A 19,777-nucleotide genomic window follows, 5' to 3' on the forward strand; every position below is an offset into this window, starting at 1 on the left:
CGTGTGACTGCATCTGTCAGAGGCTGACCTGCTGCCTCCTGCCCAGTTGCTCACCCTGGGAGCTATGGCCGTGCTAATGCTGCTGCCAGGACCCTGATGACAGTGAAAAAGGTGCATGAGCCTGAAAACCTGGGCTCCCTGATCATCACCATCCTGAACTATGCCACTCCCTCTGTGTGCTGTGCAATCATGAACACCACTCATCCCAGATTTGCCCTATTCACTGATGCATCTTATATTGTGCAATACAGGACACACCAGCTTGCAGTGAGGTTTTTTAATGAGCAAAATCAAACTGTGCTCCTGGCTGCTCACTGATTAGCTCCTTACCCCAAAGCCCCTGTGGTCACAGGGAGCATGTTGTGAAAATGTGAGGATCCAGTCCCTCTTCTAGGGAGAGAGACTAAGGGCATACTTAATAATTCTTCAAATGATGCTTCCTCTCTCACTGCCTTGCAGCATTTTCTGCTAGAGCAGCCTTTGGGCAGCCATGCCATGCACATTTCTTTATCCTAGGGGTGCATCCAAGGGTGCAAATAAACCCCAACAAACCACCAAAAAGCACTGAATCCCTTTGCAAATATGCCAACTGGTTGTGTAACAGTGTGTTGGGCAGCACTGGGATCAGACAGGTAGTCAGAGGCTCTTGGCAAGCCCAGGGCAGTGAAGCATATGGGTCCTTTCCCTGCATCACCCAGTTCCCAGAGCCACAAAAGAAAGGAGGATCAAGAGCCGCCAGCTCCTGCTATTTCTGAACCGGTCAGCCTCTCTCTCCAGTTCCCCAGAAGAGCTGACCCAGCAGGGCTCACACTCACTCTTTCATTTGTCAGCCCAACTGCGTCAGCAGTAATACAGGGAGCTCAGCTGCTCATCATCCCGGCTGATAATGTCTCAGGAGGAATTAGGCAAGGCATGCTGGTAAGAGGGAGAGAGAGGGTTTGAGGGAGAGTAATCACAAGCTCAGTGATGGGAAATAAATGAGATCAGGAAAAAAAAAAATCTCAAACAAGGTATTCTCATGGTAGAAGGGAATGTATTTTTAGGAGGATGGGGCTGTTTCAATCCCAGTTGTGGGCAGCCATGGGATCAGCAGCACATCTCCCTGGGATTTCAGCAGGGTTTGGCTAAAGGCTGCAGAGAGTGAGTTGCCACAAGGCAACTGGCATTCAGCTGTGCTGCAGAAAAGCTGAATGGGCAGGCTGAGTTGTCCCCTTGTCCACAGATGAGATGTGGCAAGAGGCAGGGGAGGGCTTGCAGATGCTGTCGGCTCTGCACAGGTACTGTACAGGCTTTCCCTCTTTTGAGCAAAAGTGGAAAACTTTGCTTGTCACAGGTGCCCAGTGACACATGTTTTGGCTGGGATTTGAAGCACTCTTTCCCCATGAGTACAGTGCTAATGAGGAGGGGCCATGCCACAGTCAGTCTGACTGAAACCCAGGGAGGTCCCGGTAATGCGAGCAGCATTACTCACTGTGCGGCAGCCAAATGAAGTCCAGTCCCTGGTACCTCCTTCGTCAGCAGAGTGAGCAAACAGAGTACTATATCAAAAGAAGGCAGACATTTAATCAATTCCTGTGGTGCTATAAAACTCAAATTTAATTTGAATTTTTTAATCTGCTTCAGTGTTTTACCCACTGCTAGCACCAGAATGGCATTATTCTCCTTCTCCCAGTTATTTCCCAGCAGAATGCATCTCTCTTCACTGAAATTCAGTAAACATTTTGAAAACACTGTGGCAAGGTCAAAGATGTTTTGCAAAATCTTTATCTGTGTAGCCTAAATGGACCTGGCAACAGAAAAGATTGTGCTCTGTACTTGGGGGAAAAAGGTGAAATAACTCATCCCCATCAGTTCTGCTGTTTGTATCTGGGAGCAAATCCTGGCTGATTCTCCATCTCCAAATGCCGCACTGACCTCCAGATAGATGGCATCCAGAGTTGCAGTGCCTGCATTGTCCCACTGTGTGCACCACGCAGCTGCTTGGCTCTTCCACATGTCACAAAGTGACCCTGGGAGAAAAGTCGCATGTCCAGATTGCTGGCACTGGGCTGACCACAGAGATTCAGTACAGAAGTGTCAGCTTAGAAAGCTGCCTTTCATGGATACCAGGGAAGGAACAAGTATGACAGTGCAAAATGAGGGATTTTTTAATTATTATTTTGTTTTTATGACTGTTGTGCATGTCTGTGCATCTAGAGCCAAATACTGTAATAATTTCTGCCCACGTTTTGCTTTTTTGGACATATGTTTCATTTTGGACACATCTTTTCTGTATCTCCAAGCTTTCTGTGAAGTTCAGCAGGAAATTACTATTTACCAATCAAAAAAATTGCTTCCTCACCCTTTTTTTTTCTTTTTCTTCTTGCTAACTGGCCACCAATAAAAGCAGCACTATTAGAGGGATGCTGAACACAAAATATTTATCTAAGATTTTCAGAGTGACTGACGGAAAATTGTCAAGGTAAAGGTGTCTGTCGTCTACACATCAGGCACCAAAACGTAAGCCCAAAAAGGGGACACCTTGGTGATTGAATTTTTGGCCAGTGGCTACATTTGAATATTCAACCACTGTGATGGCAAAGCCTCCCTTGGAATGAATTATTTTTGCCTGACATCAAGCTGCCAATTTAAATTGAATTTCATATTTTTGCACAGAAATTATCCCATACTGTGTTTTTCCATTTAGAACGTGCATGGAGTAGGCAGGCATCCTCTGCTAACAAGGCTGAGAGAAAAAGCCTAGATTACACAAGTTAAAAAATGTCTGAAGGACTGATAATTTTGGCAGAAATCACTTCATGCCCTCCAAGGGAAGATCATAAGCTATCATCTGTCATCTAGCCCATAAATTACCACGCCAGAGCAACTCTGATTATTTTTCCATTTATAAGAATACTTAAAATAAAATTAATCACAAGGTTTGCATGTTGTTGGTTAGTTCGCTATAAATAATGATTATGCACTGCAAAGGCTTTCACCAGGTAGTGTAGCAATTTGGGTATCAAGCAGGGTTTAGGGAAAAAAACATTGCTGACAGAAATGGGAAGAAAGTTGTGATCATCAGAAATGTCCTTTGCATTAGTGCCATCCTCAGCACTTGCTTTTGGTCTCCAGCTGTTTGGTGTTTCTGCTGCCTCTGGGGTCTGGGAGCAAGAGACTGTCACCCAACCACCAGGGTTGTCCCCACACAGCAATAGTGTCTCTTATTATACAGTGAGGTCTACAAATAATCATGTCAGCTTAGCATTATCATAAACTCTGGGTTGTTTGTCCTTATTTCACTTTGGTTTTTGTTTGGGAAATTCAAAAGCTAGTCCCACGCCTCCGTAACCTTTCAGCCAAGCTTCACTTCCTCACCTTATTGTGAGAAATCTTCTGAAACACATCTCATCGCCACCCAGATTTACCTTGTTCCCCCATTCTGCCCAAGTGAAGAGCTTTTTGTTGCACAGTGCATACATGTTCAGAACAGCTTTTGATGTAACTGGAGAGCAGCTTCCTTCTCTGCATGTGTTCCCTGCCAGAGCTACAAAAAATTTTCTTCTTTCATTTGAGCTATTTTTTTTCCCCATAAGGCTTTGCAAGCTACATTTGTGATAAATGGATGCAAAAGCAGGACTGTGGGAGCAAGGCCCCACTGGGTTATCCAGTCACTCGGTTCCCCATATAACAACCTAACTAATTCCCTTCAGTGAATTCAGCAATGCACAGGTGCTCCTGGAGAAGTTGTAACCAGCACCTCACAGATGGAGCAGGCTTTGGTGCTGCAGGAGTTAATTTCATAGTAGGCTGGTCCCAAGCCTCAGAGAGTCAAATGGGGCTTAATGGTGACCTTACTCCTCCTCCATACCAATCTGGGGTCCATTTCTGAATTCCCTTGTCTGCGCTAGCTCTGTTTCCCAAGTGCTGCTGCATCCCTGCTCTGCCCCACATGGCAAATTGCCAACCAGGAGGAGAAACATCTCTGGGGCCTCTGTCCTGACACTATCTCAGGAAAAGTCCAGTCCTTGGACAAGTTAGGGCCTTCCATGAAACCTGGGCCTTAGTGGAAGAAAGCTGAATGGAGAAAATGAGCGATCCCTGGTGAAGGAACCACACATGAACAAGCTTCGTCTCAGGCCAGCAACAAATACAAAGCGGACCTCAGCAGCTTCTGCCTTGACACCAAGGTATATTTTGGGCTAAAGAAAAGTAAGCTCTAGGTTAGCTGCTGTGAATAATGGAATTGAGAGCAGAGTGAAACAATGAGAGGCTATTGTTAAAGGGATAAAATGGCCAAGTACAGGCTGAAAGCCTGAAAAACAGGCTTTTTCAGGAAGGGTGTGAGATGAGACAAGCAGTGGCTGGTACAGCATCCACAAGGACTGAAGCAATGCCTGCCATAAGCAATGCAGTGAGGATGGGACCAGCTGCCAGTGTCCTGTGTCACAGAGCCAAGATGTCCAACAACATGTGGTAACCAGCGCAGGGGCTTCTGCACCCAGGGAACAGTTTAGGCAGGGTTGCCTTTGGTCTTTCCACCCCAGTGGCTAGGGATGGCTAATAGTCCTGTCCCTCTCTAAAGAAACAAGCCCTTTTTAGATGTTTAAATATCCCAAGGTGCAAATCTTCTTGAAACCTCTCCATTGCATCTCTGTTTGCTACCTGCAGCACATCATGAGAACCAGTGCTTACAGGTCTAACTGGTGTCCATTTGTAGACTAGTAGGTGAGCTAATTAATTGTCTACCGTGCTGGCTCCTTACTAAAACCTATTTATTCTCACTTTATTATACCAGCTAGAGGCCAGCAAAATCAGAGTCTGTATATTTCTGCCCAAATCTCAGTATATGCCTACACATACACACATACATGAATAATCTGCACTCAAAATTTGCAAGGTTCAAGACTAAGGAGGAAGAAGTGTTATCCACACTTTATAGATAGGATGATGAAGGAACAGGAGATGACATAAGTTCCAGACCACACTACTCAAGGTATGTGATAGATCTGGAAACTCAGGTTTAACAAGAAAACCATCCTTCCTGCCTGGAATGGAAAGAAGGAAGCTAATACATACAGGAATAAATAGGATTGTACCTTCTGTAGAGTACTTGTAGTATTAAAATGACCTTAATTCCCTTAATTCCCTCCATGAGACAGTCTCCCTGCATTTTCTTCATTTTGCATTCAGTCGTTCAATCTAGAGCAAGAACTGTGATTTTATATATATATTTATATATATTTTTTTAAAAAAAATTTTTTTTTTTTTTTTTTACAGTGAAACCTGCAATAAATCAGACTCAGGAGCTCTGTGAAGTTTGCAAATCCAAGCTTTACTCAGCTCCAGGCATTTATACATGATGCATACACTCATCAGTGCTCACTGCTCTTGTTTCTCTGCCAATCACCTTACCCAATATGAAGATGTGTCACAACACTGAGCAAACATGGAAACAGCCACTTTAATCAACCATATTTTCCCCATCTGGTAACTTTCCTTTAACATAGTAGTCCAGCTTTCACACAGATTTTATATAGAGAAAGTTTACAAGCAATAAAAATTAACAGCCAGTACATACACAACAAATCAACAAAAACCCCCTATAGAGTGTGCCTGAGTGGATCTAATTCAAACTGTGACTAAACTGTGGTTGCATTTCCATGAGATATTTTGCCTGGTGATATGCAGTAAGTAAAAAGTGTGTGATTCATTTCAACGAGAACCAGACCAGGGGTGACAGGAAGAAGTTCAGAGGACAAGCACAGAAAACCGGCCATAACAAGAGAGAAAAGCTGTACAGAACTGTTTTGCACAGGCCAGGGTGCCTGTTGCTCTCAGAGTAGAAACTGGGCAGGGCAAGGAGTCCCCTTCCATCCCACATGCCTGCGAGTAACTTAGCTGGTTCCCTTCATCTTTACCTTCCTATAATGAAAAACAAAACAAAACAACAACTGAACGAACAAAAAAAAAAAAAACCACCAAAACCAAAAACCCAACCAAGCAACCAACCAACCTCCAAAATAAAATAAAATAAAATAAAATAAAATAAAATAAAATAAAATAAAATAAAATAAAATAAAATAAAATAAAATAAAATCACATACATTAGAGCAATGTGGTTAAGGGCTGGGATAGTTCATGTTTCCAAGCTGTCTCTCTACGCTGCCCCAGATCACACCACAGTTATAGCTCCTCCATGTACACTTGAAGGACATTTCTGGAAGCACGTCCTTCCCAGGAGAAGTCTCTGCAGAGGCGGGGAGCAGGTGCCTTGCTGGAAGTAATCCTTGCAGTTGTCTCGTTCATGTGTTGTTAAGGCAAGTAAAGAATTTCCACTGGCATAGATTGGGAGTATTAGTGGCAACAGAACAATGTATATCTGTGCAACCAGAATCTGACATCTTGTATTTTTCGTGGCACCAAATAGCTTGTTTTCTAATAATAAAATGCTTGTATGGTGAATGGAATCAGACTGTGATAATTTGTATGTATGAGCAATACTTTAAGGTCCATTTGTTGCATCTTGTTCAAATACTGCCAGGATGGATATTGGGTAGATGGAGGAGCACATACACTTCCTGTTTCAGAGAGGCTTGTCTTTGCACCCTTCAGTGTGGCTAATTGAACAGCCTCTACTCTGGTTGTTTACTTTCAGTAAGACTTACTGTTTACTTCAGTAAGGAGAAGACAAACCAAACACAGCACATCATCTGAGGACAGAATGTTTTCAGAGTTGGCTGGGAGTGGTAGTCTGTTTTCTTATCAAAGCAATGATGTGACAGCTCTGCCTGTCTCTTTTTGTCCAATTTCTCCTTTCTTCCCCTTGCCCTTTTCCACCGTGTCACCTCAGTTAAATTTAGCAAAGGAATTGCGGAGTAACATCTCAGAGATACCAAATTGCTACAGTCTTTGCCAAAATCAGAGGAAAGAGACCCTGCTAGCACCTGCACTAAGGGAGAAGCAGACTTTGGCCATTGCCTTGCAGTCCTGAGGCAACCGCTTGCTGGCCAGTCATTACGTACACAGCTCCCAGTTGCTTCAGTTGTTTGCTGCTTTTTGTCCTATTATTTTCTGCTTCTTGTTCAGTCTAGAGGCCAAACATAGGTGAGGTGGTGGGATGGGATGAGGCTACACGTGGCGGTGGGATGGAGGGGAACACAGGAACAGCACGGCGGGGATTGCAGGGGTGCTGGTTGCGGGAGACAGAAATCTGCAGCAGGGGCAGAAGTGGAGCTGGGGAACTGGAAGCACTGCAGATGGGACTGAGGTTACTGCAGTATGTGTGAGTGCAGGGCCCCTGAAGTTAGTGACAAGTAGAAGAAGGAATCTAGAAAACAGAAGTCTGCCCAAGATATTAACTCATTTTGTCTATTTTCTTTGTAGAACTTAGAGTGAATTAAAAGCAATGAGTCGAATGAGACATTTCACAATTTATGTTTCCTATATCAAATTGTTTATAAGGAATGGAATGGAAATATATTTTAAGAGAGAAAAGGGAGAGAGAGGAAAAATTTTATTCTTCAAAACCATGGAAGGATAAGTATCTACATTTAAAATGTTCTTTCTTTCCAATTCTTTATTCAACTACTTAACCATTTGATTTGATTAAACGCACTTGGCTAGTTGGCGTTTTTTTTTTTCTTCATAGCAGTGAAAGGTGATCCCAGAGTCAGTTAAGAGATGCTTTGTGCTCTGTGGTGATTCCATGGTAAGGTGGACTTCCAGTAGCTACTACATAACTTGAATTTTTGACTTAGCAAGGATAGGAGAGTATTGTTTCCTCTTAGCTGCTGGGACAATTTTGAGAGCCCATGATATGTAATGTGAATTTAGCAGAGAGGAATGTCTTAGGGGCAGATGCAAACAACTGTCTCCAGGTATGAAAAGAGTGGGAAAATATATATGGCCTGGGGAAATATTTATGGTCCACAATGGGAATACTGAGAAGAATGGGAAGCAAGAATTATCATGGCCAGAGGAATCAGGGGTTATCTGACACCTATCTATAGGAACCTAGGCTTTCCTAGATCCCTGCTGGTGGAATTCCTTGTTCTAGGAAAGTTTGCTGGCATGGTGACTGCTCCGTTCAGTTGTATAGTGCCCAGAGTGTCTTTGTTTCCCCTCAAGGACTAATGGAAGACAGTGGGAAACAACTAAAATAAATTCTTAACTGAGGAGTTTTCCTGGTATGTTCTTATAACTTTGTTCAATGTATTGAAATATACAATATTGTTAAATGCAGAAATACAATACATTGACAAAGTTGACTTAATCACTATTGTTCTCCGAAGATCAATATGTAATGTATATGTGATCCAGTATGAATTTCACCAATACAAATTTGCTTGCCAGTTTATTATCATCTGAGACTTTTCTTTGTGATGGCATATTTCAGCATTAAACTTTACAGCTCAGCTCTGCACTAAGATGCTGGATGAGAAATGCTCTGCAAACAGCTTGTCCAGAAACTGTTGAAAATGCCCAGTGATGATCTCTTGCAACTCCAGCTGCACACTCGAAATGTCAGAACATTTCAGAATGGCTTTCTTCTGTGTTCCTTTTTGTTTTGTAATTTTAGGTGCAGCTGAAGCAGTTGTGCTATGTCTGGACAAAGGAAACCACAGCATTTTTGCAGAGCAGACAAGTGCCAGGAAGTTGTCTGATATTCTGTTTTGGCATTAACTTTCAAATTCTCCAGTTCACTTTTCTGATATAATTTTGTTTTAAAGCAATCTCACAAACAACAGGCTTCCTGAGAACTGATAAAGATTTTCTTGCTCTTTTGACTGTAGTAGTGCTGTACTGTTCCAGCTCAGCTTATCAATGCAAATTTGCTTGCCTTCATTAACTGCTAACCTTTCCAAAGATAACAAGGGGAGATGATAATTTTTCTTTTCCTGATGAAAAAGATTTGTGAGGTCTAACAAAGCCTTAACTTTCTCATTCTCTAAACCCTTTTTCTTTTTTTTACTTGGTGATTACTGGCATGTTGGAGAATGGCTGACATTTGGGGCTGACAGGAACTCCACCCAAAATGAAGACCTGCTGTTATCAATTCACACAGGGCCTCAGCTTATTTTAGAGACTAATCAACTGAATATGAATGGTGAGGGTGATTACCACATAAATAGGCAGCTCTCCAGTAAATAACTAAACCATTTATCCTGAGATCTGTTAATTAACTTTATCAAGAATGGAAGATGAATAAACACCTAAGTATCTAGGTGCCAGTAAGACACTAATTTTCATTTATAATAATAACAATCCTCTATGAATCCCTACCTACATTTCTGACTCCAAAGAAAAGCTTCCTAAGGGTTTGGTGTTTGTGCCTTGACTTTGCCCTGGTGCCTGACCGTTGAGCAGACATGCAAGAGCTGATGGGAATTTGGAGCTGCCTGCTTGCAAAGTCCTCTTCTTTAAGTTATTATTTCAAGCCCACCTAGTTCTCAAAACTCATGAGTCACTCCGCATCAGGGTGTCTGAAACTGTCTGTCTACAGTATTGAACACAAGGACAGGGCTGACAGTTGAGTGTGATCCCATAGATGCTCTGAATCGGTTTTGGAGCTCACCTGAACACCCACATTGGGCAGAAGAACTATTTAGACTAGTTTTCTGTGGAGATGAGGCCTGGATGCCTGCCAGTTGGCCAGTGATTTTGCCCATTGCCTTTTCTATTTTTGGCCAATTTTGGCCAAATTTGCTGGAAAGGTGGAGCTCACAAAAATTATAGTTGCCCTGTGCTTTTAAAAGTTGTCAGCCAGAGAAAGAGGTGTTTGTACTGCTAAGAAGGTTCTCAGCACCACTGTTACGTGTTTCCTTCAGATCTAAGGGGCCCCAGGCCCTATTCCCTGCCCCAAAAAGTACAGCATTATTGCTTGTGACTTTGCCTAACTCTCCTGTTTCCTGAGCCCTTACCAGGACAGAGCTCCCAGCTCTTCCCCTTTTTCAGGAGCTGCTATGAAAATTCATTCAGAGTCAGCTGCGTGTACAAGTCCTTCTGTGGTTTTAGAAATGGCAGCAGTGGAGCAGCATTTAATTTGCTGCTTCTGCTTCTTGATCTCAAAGGAAAAAGGTGGTGACTCTTAATTGCATCACAGCATGTGTGTGCTCGGGAGCACAAGAGTTTGCTCAGACTCTTGGTGTCCAGGGACCAGCAAACCTAACCAAACACAGACCCAAAGCACCACCTGTACAAACCTAAGCCCAAACTATACTGCAAAATGTCTATATTTATTGTTCCTGTGGATTTGGAAGCAAGAAATCACTAACCATTGCTCAGAGCTCCTGATGCTAATATACAAGATCATAGGAATGCTGATATATATTCACTGCTGAGGGCAATCACACACTGAAGACTTACATGTGGCAATTCTTTCAAAAAGAGCCTGAAGCTGTCCAGATCAGGCCTGTTGCAAGAAATAGGTTGCAAAATCTGTTTCTGAGGGCCCATTCTTTAATTTTGAAGTTATGCCAGACCTCAGGGGTTTTGTTTGTGTGGAGGTTTGGTGTTTTTTGTTATCTGACACTGGCTTCAGGGTTCACAAGGAAGTGTGCATTAGTCTATAGGGGAAGGATTTTGTGTAAAAGGCTCCTGGGTGAATTCTGCAAGGTTACAAACTCTCACTTTTGCTTCTGCCTCAGGCTTAACCATGTTTCTCTGACCCCTTCCCTCCTCCTTTCCTCTCCCTGCTCACGCTTTGCCAAGTCTAGAGCTGTCACTGGGAGAGGTAAGAGCTGTAAAAGTCTGTGCTGCTCTATAGCAGCTTGCAGGGAAGCTGTGATGATGGAAATACAATGAAAATTGGACATATTCTAATTAACCTCAGGAAAATTGCCATCAGGAAAGCAGAGAATTCCTCTGGTAAAGATGCTTTTAAGTGGCTGATTGTATGTTTGTCCATGAAGTTTTTATCAGACCACATAACAGCTTTGGGGAAAGCTTGTGAGAACTGTTCTTGAATAGGCTTCCATCAGAGAAGGAGGGGTGGGAAACCAGCTCGGATGCTGAGAGGCAGTATGTTGCATTTAGGAAATACAGTGAACAGCCATATAAGAGAGCAAAAGAAATGGAAAAAAACAACGGGACTCTGTTTAGTGGCTCAAAGGCTTAGGGGCACTTCAGCCAGCAGAACCCAACAATTCCAGACTGATGAGTTCTTAATCATTACACACTGGTGAAAGCTTCTCTGCACCAGAACAAATATCAAATCATATTGCCATGCATAATGAGAGAATCTGGTAAACTACTTAGGCCAAGCTACAAAATGAAGATCTGAATCAGAATGGCAACAGACAATAATAAGGTGCATCGCTGCAGCTTAACTACTGTTCATGATATTTTATTAGTAAATTCAAAAACTGTTTCTGTGTGATTTTGAGACATCTCTTTCAAATAGCATTGCTGAGCAGTGTGGGGCATTTTCCTGGACTGCCTTGCCTCCTTTAGGGCTTGAGATACTTGTATGTAAAATTATCTCCCCCTTTCCCCTCGCCCCTTTCCAAACCTAGAGTTAATATGTTTCTACACCTCAGTTTGTGTGAACAGATGCCTCCATCTCTGAGTTCACAATTGCTGGCTGAGAAGTGATTCAGCTACTAAACAGTTATAAGTGAGCAGGGGAATAATCACTGGGTACTGCTGACATCTGAAGAAATAATCTTGTGTTCATGACTTTGCTAGCAAATGAAAAAGGACAAAAATAGAGGCCCAAGCTGCCTCAGCGGGGCTGCATCTGAAGTCGTTTGCAGGAAGTAACTGGCAAGCATGCTGTGGATGACTGCAGCCCTGCTCTGAGCCTGAGCCCTTCTGCATGCAGCACTGGCTCTAAGAAGCTGGACAACATTCCCATATGGACAATGCTGCTTTCAGTGCAGGAAGAGCACTGAAGGAACAGGGTCCGTTTGGTAGCTATAGGCATTGCCTCCATGTCTTCCCACCATGGTGTCCTCCATCACACTCAGCTGGGAGGTTCGACTTATAAAGAAGCAGTACCAGCTCCACAGATGGTTGCTACCATGGCAAACGGATGGAGCCACCAGGGACGGGGGGATGTGGTACCCCTGTACCTGGGGGAGGTATTGTTCCAAGTTCCAAGTGTTGCCTGCAGTGCAGTTAAGCTCTGCTACAGAAGATGACATGAAGAAACAGGAACCAATAAACAAAAAATGCCAAACCTGTGGGCTGTAATGAGCCAATGGAGGATTGCAAATATTTCTGACTCACTTTATGTTTTTTAAAAAATCTCCAGAATAAGCAGTTAGTTTTTATAGTCTCAAATGGGTATTGTGCATGCAGTGAATACATTGGATTCAATTTTAAGTGTTGAGTAGTTCCTAGCTTGAGTAGTTTCTTAGTCAAAGTAGCTGAAAGAGCTTTTTGTGATTTATTAATCTTTGCAGATGCGGCCTCTTCTTTTTGATTAAATTGTGTTCAGTTTTACAAATAGAAATGTGGGCATTAAAATCACACACAGGTATTAGAGGAGAAGAATGTCAGTTTGCTGATTCTTTCCATGTTGTGTAATCTGAAGTGCAAAAGGATGAATTCAGTGAACATCCAAAAATAAAACAAAAACTCGTGCCAGAACAATATCACCTCTGCAGCATACCGACTGCTGCCTTGTCTTTTGTATTCTCTCCACTGCAATACTCTGTTAAAAAAACAGGCAACTCCAGTTAATAGTACAGGGGCATAAGTCAGAATCTATGGTCCTTCAGGCTGATAAATCTAAACTTCAGAGTCAGTCATCAAAATAGATATCATAAACAAAAACTGTAGGTCAAGCTCCAAATTCATTTATCTCCATGGTGGGCAAAATTATGATCCAGTATCAAAGTACTAATGGGTGATGGCACTGGAACCCCACATCTGAACCTCTTCAGACCCCCAGGCTTTATCTTTTCTATATACTGTCATTCTACTGTGACCATAACTGTGGAAGGAAATTCCAAGACCCACTCCTGGGTACAGGTGAGACTTTCAGATGAGGATGTGTTGTATGTTAAATAGGCTTTGTCTGCTTTGAAGATCAAAAGCCATCGTATGGATATTTTGTTAGGCAATAGATATTAGGACTGACTTGTTCACTGAGCACCTTTTCACCTCTATACAGAGAAATGTATTGGTATAGAAATTAGAGAAGAAATTCCGCTATATGGGTTCCACAGAAAAAAATCCCACTGTGTACAGACAATATGGAATATTGCCACACATATTGCAGATAGGTATCTGCACAAGAGCCTATTTTGTATTACAGTAGTAGAACTCACTGTACCATGACTACACTGATTTCACTCCTCATGCAAAGCAGTCAGTAGCAGTCCTGTCATCAGATTAGCAGGAGGTCCACAGGGAGTTCTATTTCTGGTTAAAAAGGATTATTAGTTTTCAAGTGATAATGATCATGCTAAAATCCCAGCTATAATTCATTCAATAAAAAGGAACTCTTTCAATGAGTAAAAATCCTTACCACTACCTAAAACCATTGTGATTGCTCACCAGTTTCTTGTTAATGTAAATCACCATGCAGTGATATTCTGCAAACCAACTTTAAACAGACTGGATTGACGGAAGTGAATATTGGTAAGAAAGAAGACATGAACACATCTTACCACTACAACCAGGTAGGTGGACCATTACAAATGTTACTGTGGCAGATGCACTTCCCCCACCCCTCTTCTTTCTTCCCTTTTCCTCCCCTCTGCTGAAAGCACCAGAAACTTCTAGGCCAATGGACCACAGTGGTCACACACACACCCCTTAGTCAACAGACAGGGCCCTTGACCAATGAAACAGCTCAGCTGAGAGAAGTTTCTGGACCACTACCATAAATGACAACTACTCAAATTCAATTATGGTATAAATGGGACCCGCTAGAGACCCTTGTTGTTTTGGTCTTCCTTGGACCAGTGGGTCTGCAGTCAAAGACTCTCCTCTTTAGACTGGCCATCCAAGGAAAGTTCCTTGAGGACTGAGACACCTTGTCTTGTTGGTAAGCAATCTTCTGTGTACCCTTTAGAGTCTGCATTTTCTACGAGTGGAAAGATGTGCATTTGGAACCATCTTTCTGGAGTTTTGTGATTCCTTGAGTTTGAATTTGCTTTGTAGCAATTGAACTCGTAACTGGTATTTATACTTTGTCAGAATGCTGAATCATTTTTCATAAACCCTTTCTATAGCTGGTTGATGGCAAAACAGTTCTATTAGAATAAAGTCTGTTTGGAGCTTATCACCCACCTGAATTGATTTTTGGGGTGCATCTGTGTCAGTTCCCATAGACCAAGAGGTTCTGAAAAGGATGCTTTGATTCAGGACTTGAAGATGGATCTGTCATGTTTAAGATGGCATTGAAGCTGCTCGGTATGAAAGTGCCTCTAGCAGGAAGACTTTTTCTGTAAGGAATTAAAAGGGGGAAGTTCAATTAGCATTTAACCCTGTCTTTCATCCTGTTAAAATATATTAAAAAAATATAATTATGAATGAGAGGCATCATATGCTCCATCACAGAAATTAAGATCTTAAGATAGACTCTCCTGATAAAAACTGAAATAAAGCTGCGAAGGCAATTAGAAACAAACTGTGCAACGTGTCCCTATTGGCATGAGTATCCCCTGGAAAAAATTGTTTGTGATGATCGCAAGAGAAGAAAAACAAAGGTAGAATTAAAGATCACACCTGAACAAGATTGTCTGGGCAGCTGGACACCAACAGACTAATCTGGATAAGATGGATTTATTTTACCTGGAAAAGATATTGGTGAACTTCAAAGCTGTCAGTTTGCACAGTGACCTCGCAGAGAGCTGCAGCACAGACTCATGACAAAAGGAATAGGATTAATTTTCAGAATAAAATACCTCAGTGTAGACATCAACATGTAAACTGGGTCTCTAATTTCCAAATATGGTCAACAGAAAGTTTGTAAATTCAGGCAATGGATCCTGAAGAAATGCACACCTGACCAAATGCAGTTGTCTATTTTAAGATGAGCTGAAATATCTTTCTATACTGTTCATGGAGCTACACCAAAGTATTTTAACCTGAAGCTAAATCAAATTCAAAATTGCCAAAATAAAGATAGGAGCGTTATGAGAGAGGAACATAGGGAGACAAGAAAAATGAAGGTAAGAAGAGGCAGGAAAAGAGCTCCTGATTTTTGTAATGACACAGAAAATCCACTAAGGAGAATCCAAATCAATCATCTGTACTCTCTGAATCTAGAGGCATGGGCAGTGCATATTCAGGTAGGATTTACTCAACTGGACCTCTTTAAGCGTCAAACCTCTCGCTCCTCTTCTGTTTGAAAGAACAAGCCAGATGAAAGGAAAAACTGATAAACAGATAAGAATTCTGTGCAGAGTAAATAGTACTGAAAAGGGAGAAAGTGAAGCCATAGACTTATTTCCTCATTTACCATCCAACTGATTATGACAGTTCAATCTACCTCCCAAGTTCCCTTTTGCAGTTTAGAAGGAAAAGCAGACAGCCTCCTTTCACATTATTACCAGATGGAAGCAAAAATATACACATATGAACATTGGCTCGGTGTCAGTTTTGCCTTACACCTGCTGGAAGGAATTGTAGAACACTCATTGACTTGAGTGGAGCAGACCCAGAAGAGGAGGTTACTGCATAAACCTTTTCCAGTGTATTTGCAAGCTAGTGTGCATGGCTACATAATCAAAGGTCTCTCTTCAATAGGATTATTAATTTCAGCCTTCTCTTATTTAATTATTTCATATAAACTCTCTAACAGTCTCTCAGTCAAGGCTCCAAAAACCTCTGCCAAAGCCTTCAGTGAAATCCCTCCTAGGCAGCCACAGCTCTCAGAAATTTATTTGCTATATCTACCTTCCCACACTCACCCCTAGCCACTGCTGTGGTCCTCATAATCTCAGAATTTGGCTGTATCACACAAAGTCCAACACTGTACAAGCCCAAAACTTAGTCTTTAAGGTAGACTGTGTATGCAGTTTCTGTTATTTTCTGCACTTTTTGTCTCGGCCTTTTAATTTACATACGCTTAGTCCATCCAAGCTTTTTCATATTAACACAGAATAAAGATTAGACAAGTAAATCTGCCTTGCTTGCATTTTCTGCCAGTTTGGGTCTAGGAAACTTGGTATGATGATATGATAATGTTTTAGAACTGGTCATAGTATTATATAGCGATGCCAGCCCCACAGCAAAGGTCTCTATAGTGTGTAAGCTGTAGACGCTACTCAGCCATCTGGGGTGGCAGGAAAGGAACATCTGAAGAAGCAGCAAATCACATCTTCTGTTTGCAGCCAGCCCACATCAGCCTGGCAATAGCGGGCTGAAAGGCAAATTCTTCCAGACTGCTAAGAAATATGTGATAAAGCATCATATGCATGAGGATTTGTGTTGACTCAGCAGGTCTTGCAGTTATTCTGCTTCCCCACACCAGGATCTTTTTGTGGTATTTTTACCATTCTTCTTAGGGGTTCAACTTTAAAATCTTTTGCATGAAACTAATCATGACAAAGTGAATGGCAGACAAGAAGCTTTCCTCTGTCAAGAACAAGGATGATAAAAGTAATCTTCCTTATTTAGAAAGGAATGCTCCCTCAAGCACATTTTGATTGAAAAATAACTGATCACTAGCTTAAAAATAGTAATAAAAACAGCTAATGTGCCTGAATGTGAAAAGGCTGTGATCAGGACTGTGGAGATCTCATCAGCATCAGTCCGCATTGTGTCGGATCCCTTGGGACAAATGGTTGGGGTTTAGCCTCCAAGACTGGCAGGCTCAGTATAGATAACAACTAAGAATTTTTTTTTTTTTTTTTAATTTTCTGAAAAGCAGCAGCTTCTCTTCCAAGTAGCTGAGCTCCGACACTGCTGCTTTGAGTTTGTCTGTAAACTTCAAGAGTCCTGCTTCATCTGGAGAAGCAGGTGCTCAGTTCTTCAGGCCCAGAAAATCACTTAGGTAGCAAATTGGGGAGAGCTATGCAAATCTTTCCTGTGCTTTGTGTAATAAAGTACAGTAATTCAAATATCCTACAGGTGTCAGAGCAATATTTAATAAAAGACTCTGCTGTCTCTCAGGTCTGTAGGAAAATAGCTGAGGATTTCTTGACTTCGGAAGTCATACTGAAAATTATTTTTACCCCAAAATCCTATAAGATGGCTTTAAAAACCCCTAACAGCAGCTGTTTTCCGTGAAAAGATATTGGATTTTGGAAAAATTTATGGCTTAATTATCTATTATGGAACCATCCCAATATGGTTGTAGCGGGAGTCAGCAGATGGCACTGTTACTCATAGTGATAAAACTTCTTTTTACAGCTGTGCAAAGCTTGCTACATCTTTGAATAAACTCTGCATTGCTGCTCATTTTCTAGTGAAATGTCCTTGGCCAAAAACTAGGCATTGGCTCCCCTGCCACACCTATCAAACCAAAGAAAATACTTGAGACAGATTTGGCCTTAGAGAACTGTTCAAATTCCTGAGAAAGGGGGTTGTTTGCATGATGGCTGAGTACCTCTGGTGCAAACAAAAAGGAGTAATTGAATACTTTAAAGCAAATAGCCATACTTCTTGTCAGTGACCTCTGCTGGGAAGCTGATACTTTCAAGGATACTGATGCATGGGCCATATGGAGTCCATCTCAGAGCCCATGAGCACTAGATGGGCACTTCAAGAGCAAATGTGTGCAAAGCAACCAGAACCATGTAAATCAAGGGAGTGCTTCAGTTCAAGTACAAAAAAGTAAAAAAATCTTTTTAAAAATACACGGTCACAAAAACAGGGTGAAGAAGGCAGCTGAGGTAAAGCAGAACTTGAGAAGACAGGGAGAAGGACTTGGAAACAGAAGGGGATTCACCCACATGAAAATGGTGGAAGCACTTGAAAAGCCCAGGTAGAAACACATGTGGAGCACTGAGGCGACAGCAAGACTGGAGAAAAACAACAAGGGATATGACAGGTACGGCAGGGTGGCAGGGAAGTGTGCCAAGAGGAGGCCAGCAAAGGAAGGCCATGAGGCGCTGAGCAGTGGTTATTCATTCCCTGGGAAGGAGCAGCACCTCTCAGAAGACTGCTGGTCTGGTCTGAAGTATTTACCTCACTGGTGCCATGGACTGAAAGAAACAGCACATAACACTCAGTAATTTTCTCAATAATTGCATGTGTCTTTGTTAAGGTTGTTCTTTCTCCTAACGGTCCTGTAACACCTCTGTGAACAAATTCCACTTGTCAATGTTTTGCTAGTGTTTCTGGCTTTGGTTATTAAAATTGTGACATCAGTCACTTCAATCTGCCTGTTAATAATGAATAGGCACACCGATACAGACACACAGACACTTTTTGTCTCAGAATGACAGTTCCTAAGGTAAAAAGGGTTTTACTATTTGACTGAGTCTACATGCTTCATAAATCATCAGTCTGTGCCTTGTGAGGGCAAAAGCTGGTTTCTAGGAATTTTCACTAGGATATTCCCATTTGGCTTCAGTTATCTTTGGTGCATACAAATCCATAGAGATTCAGGTCCCAGCAGAGGTGATTTAAACTTCATCCAGGGTTGAGGTCTGATGGTCATCCCCAGCTCATCACACCTGTGAGCCACAGCTGAGCCAGGTAAAGCAGAGCTGGGGCCAGGGACAGAGCTAATGGGTCTCCTTATTCCTCTCCTCTTTTAAAAATATCTGTTTTGCTATGTTTCTGCTTCTGTCAGTTAATGTCAGCATCCTATCCACAAGATATAATGTAGAGTCTTTATGCCCTGTGGAAATTTGGAGAGTGCATTTTTTCATCCAAGTCCTCACAAAGTGCTCACAACTGGGTAAGTTTATTGGAAATTAAGAAACACAGAGCTCTAAAAATAACAGTCTATTTATAGTCTGTTTATAATCCACTGTGTTGCTACTGTAGTGGTCACAGTTTTCTCTAGTTTACAAGATATGTTGCAGATTTTTTGTGTTTAAAAAACAAGGCAAAAGTAAATAAGGACTGCTGGAATTGTTGAGTAATGTTATGCTTTAGGCTCTTGGTTTTCTTAGATTCTGCAGCCAAATTGTTCATCAGCTATGAAATTTATTAAATCAAAAGGAGTAAAAAAAGACGTCTAAAACTGCAGGAGGAGCATAGGCTATACTCTCAGTCTGCTTGCAAAAAAAATGTTGTTTGCTTGTCATCTGTCCTAGGTTTGCCTGTGCTATCAATATTTACTCCATCTAGGGCAGGGGTGGACAATAAGGGAAACTGGTAACATGGAATGAGCTGCAATACAGAAAAGGGTAGAAAAATAAAACTGTGTAGTAGATTTCTATTTTTGTTTATGGATTTCTGCACCAAAACTAGTATCTTCTTACATTAGCTTCTGTGTAAAGTTTTGTTTAACTACTAGCTGATTTAATGAGAGAAAACTATGACCAAGGCATTAAGGAGTGGGAACTTAATGCTAGGGAGATCTCTGTTTACAGAGTACTAAATTATATGAGGAGCACTGCTGTACATATGTTTAATAGGAACTGCAAGGTTGAAGACCTGCTAAAATAATTTGGAAACAAGTCACTCGCATGGCTTTCTTCATATGCCTTTAGGCAATTACATATTTAGACTCCCAGCATCAATATCTTCTCTTTCAGTGAACAAAGAGCTAAAAATGTCTTTTTAAAATCCTATTAAATCTGTGTCCAGTTCTGGGTTTGTATTTGTAATTTTGGTAGCTTCATTAATTTTTGTTGAAAGAAATGCAGTATTCCTGTGCATAAAGGAAGAAGCCACAATATGGAGGGGTGGGTGGGGGAATGCACTGTTGTAGATAATGATT

This window comes from Streptopelia decaocto (assembly GCF_964273445.1).
Source record: "Streptopelia decaocto genome assembly, chromosome: 3".
NCBI lineage: Eukaryota > Metazoa > Chordata > Aves > Columbiformes > Columbidae > Streptopelia > Streptopelia decaocto.